This window comes from Arvicola amphibius, chromosome 3 (genome assembly GCF_903992535.2).
Source record: "Arvicola amphibius chromosome 3, mArvAmp1.2, whole genome shotgun sequence".
NCBI lineage: Eukaryota > Metazoa > Chordata > Mammalia > Rodentia > Cricetidae > Arvicola > Arvicola amphibius.
The window spans coordinates 26,328,200-26,334,199 of NC_052049.1; the positions used below are offsets into that span (position 1 = coordinate 26,328,200).

Below are 6,000 nucleotides of genomic sequence, written 5' to 3' on the forward strand. Positions count from 1 at the left end.
CCCCATTCTCCAGCCCTTTCTTTCCAGCTCCAGAGAAAACAGCAGGAGGTTGACCCATCCACATGACTGATACTATAGCCCAAGTTATAATCTAATGTCCACACCACAATCTTCTCCACCCTCTCTTTTCTAGGGTCATGGATGCTTCCTGACTCTGAACCTAGCCCCCTTACCTCAAGCAAAGCACTACCTGTACTTTACTATACATTCTCATGACAACTCTATGACGTCAGTGTCACTCCCCCCCCCCCCCCCCCCGTTTTAGAGTAAGACACCGAGACTCGGGGAATGCCCCACAGCTAAGAGGCAGGGCTGGGAAATCTCAGCTCGGGAACACCGCACGAAACTGTGAAATCCACAAAAGAAGAATCAGAGAACCCAAGGCAGGAGTCCAGGGATCCAGTACTTACTGTCACTAAAATGGTGGCAGCAGGGACAAGACCAAAGTCAAAACTGGAAGGTTAGGTCTTAGCTCTCGAACGGCAGGCCTCTGACTCAAGGTTGTCCTTACTTTACATGCCCCTCGGAACAAATGAAGCAAACACAACCCTACAGGGCCGTACTCTTAGGGCACCTTGTCAGTTAGCTCGAGCAACCAGCAGCGGCAGACCGTGCTCTCCTTCACCTTGTTCAGTTAATGCTGTATGAGGGGACATGTCACCTGCTGCTGCCAGCATGTGATAATCACATCCTGATTCGAAAGTCTGCGCCGAGGGGATGAAATGGAAAAATCCGTCTTAGCGGTCCCCTTCCAACTCTGAGCATACTTCTGATTAGTTGAGCTCCTCACTGAGCAGGTGCAAAGATGAACACACCCAGAAGCCAGCCAGCCAAAGTGGCTGTGAGTAACCAAGGGTAGTGCGGTGGAGGTGGGCTGCAGCCCCCAGCCTGCACCTCTGTCTGCTTCCCACCAGAGATGGATGGGGCGTCCTGCAGCTACGGAGCTTCCAATGTTTCAAAGTCTGAACTTCTGTCTTGTCTCACACAGACTCAGAATGAAGAGGGATGAGGAGTTGCTGTCCACAGCGTAGGCACCTTCACTTACGGGCACTGGAGGCCTATCCAGGCATTCCCCATTCCTGATCAGAGGAAGGGCTTTGCTACTTTAAAAAAAAAAAAAAAAAGTGAAATCTCCTTATTTCTAAATGCCATTTAGGGGGAAAATACCACAACACCATTCGAGCCAAACAAAACACACTTCCAGGCCAAAACACTTCGTAGGGAGACAGCTAAAAGCCTGTCTGAAAATGAAATGGCAAACAAATGAAGAAAAAAAAATCCTCTCATCTTAAAATGTAATTGTTCTAATATTTGTATTTCAAATGCACAGATACTGCCCTAAATGTGTCTTAATGTTTTAGTACTTTTCTAGTCAAGAATCTGAAATCTTTTACCCCCAAAGAACTCTGTTTGTTCTCCTTTTATTCTCAGGCCTCAAAATCCTAGGCATCAGCTTAGACTACAAATGCTTTTCAAAAGAACAAGAGGGAAGGGAAGGAGAGGGGAAGGAAGGGGAAGAGAGAAAGGAGGAGGAAGGGAGAAGGGGAGGAGGGCTCGCTCCACCTTAAATGTATGAGTGGAATAGAAAAAAAAACCCAAAGATTTAGAAGCAATTGGTATTTGGCAGAAGTCCTTCAATGAGGGTCATTTTGTCAAGAAGCAGATTGCATAACTGTTTGTGACCAAAGAGGTGACAAGAAGCCTGAAGGAAGGGCCGGTTTATTCTGGCTCCTGGTTTGAGTGTCAGACCAGCAAGGTGGGGAAGACATGGTGGCAGGAACAGGAGGCTGCGGGCCACATTCTGTCGCTAATTAGCATAATTTAAAGTTCTCCTATTCTCCTTTCGCTTCATCCAACTTGAAGGAAAACCAGCGCATAGTGCTGCGTCACTCCCTTCACAGTGGGTCTGCCCCATCACTTAAACTTCTCCGGGAACATACGCACGCACGCATGCACGCACCCTTGAGGTTTGCTTTCTAGGTGATTGTAAAGTCCATCGAGTTGAGGATCTGCATTCAGCACTGGAGTGGCAGGGATCTACACCCCAGGGATCCATAGGCCTGATATTGATCATGGATTTGACTACATGCATAAAGTATTGAGAAAGCATTGATCTGGAAGAGAAACCAGGTCACAGTGGCCAGCTGTACCCCTGACCTGACAAACTCTTGGAATAGGAGACCAAGCGGCAGGAAAAAACATAACATGTCTTAGGTGAATGAGATCCTCCCTAAGGTCCCAATGGTGCTTGAGAACCAGACAACCACTCTAAATAAACAGAGCTAAAGACTCTTTTTTACCAGCTGACCAGCTTACTTGGAGTGCTAGTTTTTGATGTCAAGCAGGACAGAAGAGATAAACAACTGTGACAGTTTCCTGTGTGTGTGTGACATTTTTCATCAATGTGCTGGATAAAGGAAGCCCGCCATTAAAGTTGCGGAAGGCAAATAATGTACAGAACAGCAAATCCAGCACATGTGGTAAGGAAGATGCCAACAACCCAATCCAATAAGTTAACTCAATAGAACACATGTAACACTGGCGATTTCGGGGTACAAATGAACACAACGGTGGTAACACATGGGACATGAACAGATACAGGTTGGGGAGGAAACTGTAACTTAGCGGTCCACACTGTAACATGGCTGCCAGAGTAACAGTCCTGTCCTCTAACGGTATTAAAATTGGAAGATTCTCTTTTAGTCTAAAGAATAACAACAGAGCCAGGCGGTGGTGGCACATGCCTTTAATCCCAGCACTCGGGAGGCAGAGGCAGGCGGATCTCTGTGAGTTCAAGGCCAGCCTGGTCTACAAGAGCTAGTTCCAGGCCAGGCTCTAAAAAAGCTGCAGAGAAACCCTGTCTCGAAAAACCAAAAAAAAAAAAGAAAAGAAAAGAAAAGAAAAAAGAATAACAACAGATAAAATGCACAAAATTATTACCCAAATTATTATACTGTTTCTTTGGCAGCCATAATTACAATGTGGGCCCATGTCCTTTATATGAAGCTTCTTGAGACCAGACATAGGAAATAGCCTGTCCCGGTGGAGTTCAACAAAAACCTTACTCTTAAATGTTCTAATTCATCTCTTCACTCCCTATGTAATCCATCCTAAGGATCGTGGGTAAGCAAGCTCCGAGAATCTCCAATCACATGGCGAATATTTCCCCACTACTCCAGCCTCATTTTAAGGACAACATAATTACTGTCTCCTTCCCTGTCACACTGGTACTGGAGAAACAAGACAAATGTCCAGGCTCAGGCTTGCTGAGTCCCTCTCAGCCCTCACTTGCTGCAAGATCCCGGGCAATTCCCCCAGTGCACACAGTCAGTCTTCCCTGGCCCTGAGGAAGTCCCAGTCAGAGCGTGGCACAAGTTCTTTGCCATTTCCTACCAGCTTCATCCCTGAACCCCATGTTTCTTCCACCCCTTCCTCTACAGCCCATGGCTCAAGTCCAGCAAACACACAGGGCTCTTGCCTTCCTCTGTCACTGCTCCACCGGGGACATCCTTCCCAGATCTCCTTTTCTGTCACTTGTCCATCAGATCCCAGCTCATGTCCCCTGAATCCAACCCTCCTGTGTTCCTGCAGCTTAACACATACGCCTGCGACAGTCGACAGAAATAGCTCACGAAACCATCTTACTCAGCAAACTGGATACGTTGATGTTTTTTTTTTTTCCCTTAAGGAAAATGTCATGCAACAAATATGACAGTTTTGATATACAAGAACACAGAAATGGGCAAAACATAAAAAGATACTAAATCAGAAGTAAGAACGCACAATTTAAACACTAAGAGACGTTAATGGACAAGAAATGGTGCGTGTGATGTGCGATGAAGCCCCACAATGGTTTAGACAGTGTTGGAGAGAACGATTCCAGCCACTACTGGGCAAATGAGGAGAGGCCGAAACCCAGCTCGATTTCTGACAGTCTCTCGTTACCCCACAGAGCTTGGGGGCAGGGGGATGTCTCTCACAACCCGTAAAGAACAAAGCCAGAAATGGAACCCGGCTTGGGACCGTGACTCCAAGGTCTGAATCCTGAACCACGTTAAGATGAAACTTTACTTGAAAGCCTTTGACTTGACTTGACGATGATGATGATGATGGTGGTGGTGGTGAAGAATGACAAATCATTCTGATAAATCTGATAGGCATTTGTTGATCGTTCACTGTTTGCTCAGTTCAGTGCCAGGTGTGGTGGCACATGCCTTCAGTCCTAGCAGTTGGGAGGCAGAGGCAGGAGGCAGGAGGATCTATGTGACTTTGGGGCCAGTCTTGCCTATATGGTGAGTTCTAGGATATCCAGGACTACACGGACAAACCCCGTCTTGAAACACAAAAATAACAACAAAACAACAGCAACAACAAATCTAGCCATTTCTAGAAACTTTTCTGCAAGGGATATTAGATAAAATGGCAAAGATGTTCCCTGTGCATCTGCACTGTCTATGAGAAGACCAGAGTGCACATCATTTGGAGACATTGAAGGTCCCACCTCTGTAAGCATTCTGGCCACCTCTTGCAGCACTCTTAAGAGTTTCTTAAGAACGTATGCTAGTTTAAGTAAAACCTGCAAGCATTCCTTTTTAAATTATTCTGACTTTTCCCTAGATGTCTGCAGAGCTTCCGCCTACCCTCTCTCCAGATGTAAGCACAACTTGTTTCTTGCCAGTCTCAGACAGTTCGAGCTCACACCCCATACAGATGCTGATTGACAGCCCCCAGCTTGTTCTCCCCTAGTATTACCACTATCAAAAAAAAAAAAAAAAAAAAAAAAAAAAAAAAAAAAAAAAAAAGGTACAGACACTTTCCAAAAACCATCAGCCAGGCGTGGCAGTCCCTGCCTATCATCTCAGCCCTGGGAGACTGAGGCAGGGGGTGGTTCAGCCAAGGCTATACAACAAGATCCTGCCTCAGCCTTCCCCAAAACAAAGCAAAGGAAAGTGCCTTAGCACTTCTTGATCTACCTCCTTCACCGGAGCCTCCACCTCCTCTGCACGCCTGCCCAATAACTATAGCCTCATTCATTCTGCAACCAAACACTGCCCACTAGGCTCACTGCTAGCCCCAGAGGCAGCCATGCGAGCCTCTTGCTTGCGCTGTTACCAGTCTCTGAAGCGGCCTTCTTCTTGCACACGCCTCCATCCTTGCTCCTCACACACTCATCCTGCACAGAGCAGCCATGGTCACCATCCAAAAATAGCCATCAGACCCTGTCACTGAGGATTTAAAACTGGGGCCAAGTCTTATAAACACACTCCACTTTCTCTCCCATGACCCTGGCAGGCCCCGCTCCCCTTCCACACACGCCTCTCTCCTTTCAGTCACCATGGCTTCCCTCCTTCTGTTCCTCATGTGCAACCAGGCCCGGTCCCCCTCAAGAGCATGCATATGTTATTCCTGCTGCACGGAACCTCCTTCCCTGGACCTCTCTATAGGTTCTATGTATCGTTCAGGCCTGACTTGGCATTCACTTGCTCAGCAAGCCCTCTGGCAGCGCCTGGGGAAAGAAACGGGCCCTAGTGACCTCCCACAAGTCCTGCCGCCCACCCACACAGTCCTCACCCTTCACCACTGAGCCCTTAGAGTACCCATAGGTATCTCGGCATGTGATTCTTGCTTTCTGCCTGGTTCTCCCCAAGAGACAGGCATGTGTCACCGAGTGAGAGAGACCCAGCTCACTTCCTCAGTGCTTAAGCCCGCAGCAGTTATAAAAACTCCCAAACACACAAAAAGGTATGGAGGAAATATGTCAAATAAGCTGAATAAATGACTTTGTAAATATAAATTTATGCATAATTATGCATCATGGAAGACGATTAATTTAATCTACACTTTAAGTCATATTACAAAAGAACGTGGGGAGGAAAGGGTTTAAATCACTCACAGTTCCTTCCATATAACGCTTTATCATCAAAAGCATCTAGGACAGGAACTCACCCAAGGCAGGAACCTGGAGGCAGGAGCCGATGCAGAGGCCATGGAGAGGTGCTG

The 6,000-nt window shown here is 47.0% G+C and overlaps 1 protein-coding gene across 1 annotated transcript in view; it reads right to left on the reverse strand.

The window, feature by feature from the left end:
- Lifr (LIF receptor subunit alpha) overlaps window positions 1–6,000 on the reverse strand; it is a 50,460-nt gene extending 44,460 nt beyond the window's left edge. The window contains 1 exon segment of the mRNA XM_038321463.1: window positions 5,947–6,000. The gene's annotated coding sequence lies outside the window, so the exon portion shown is untranslated.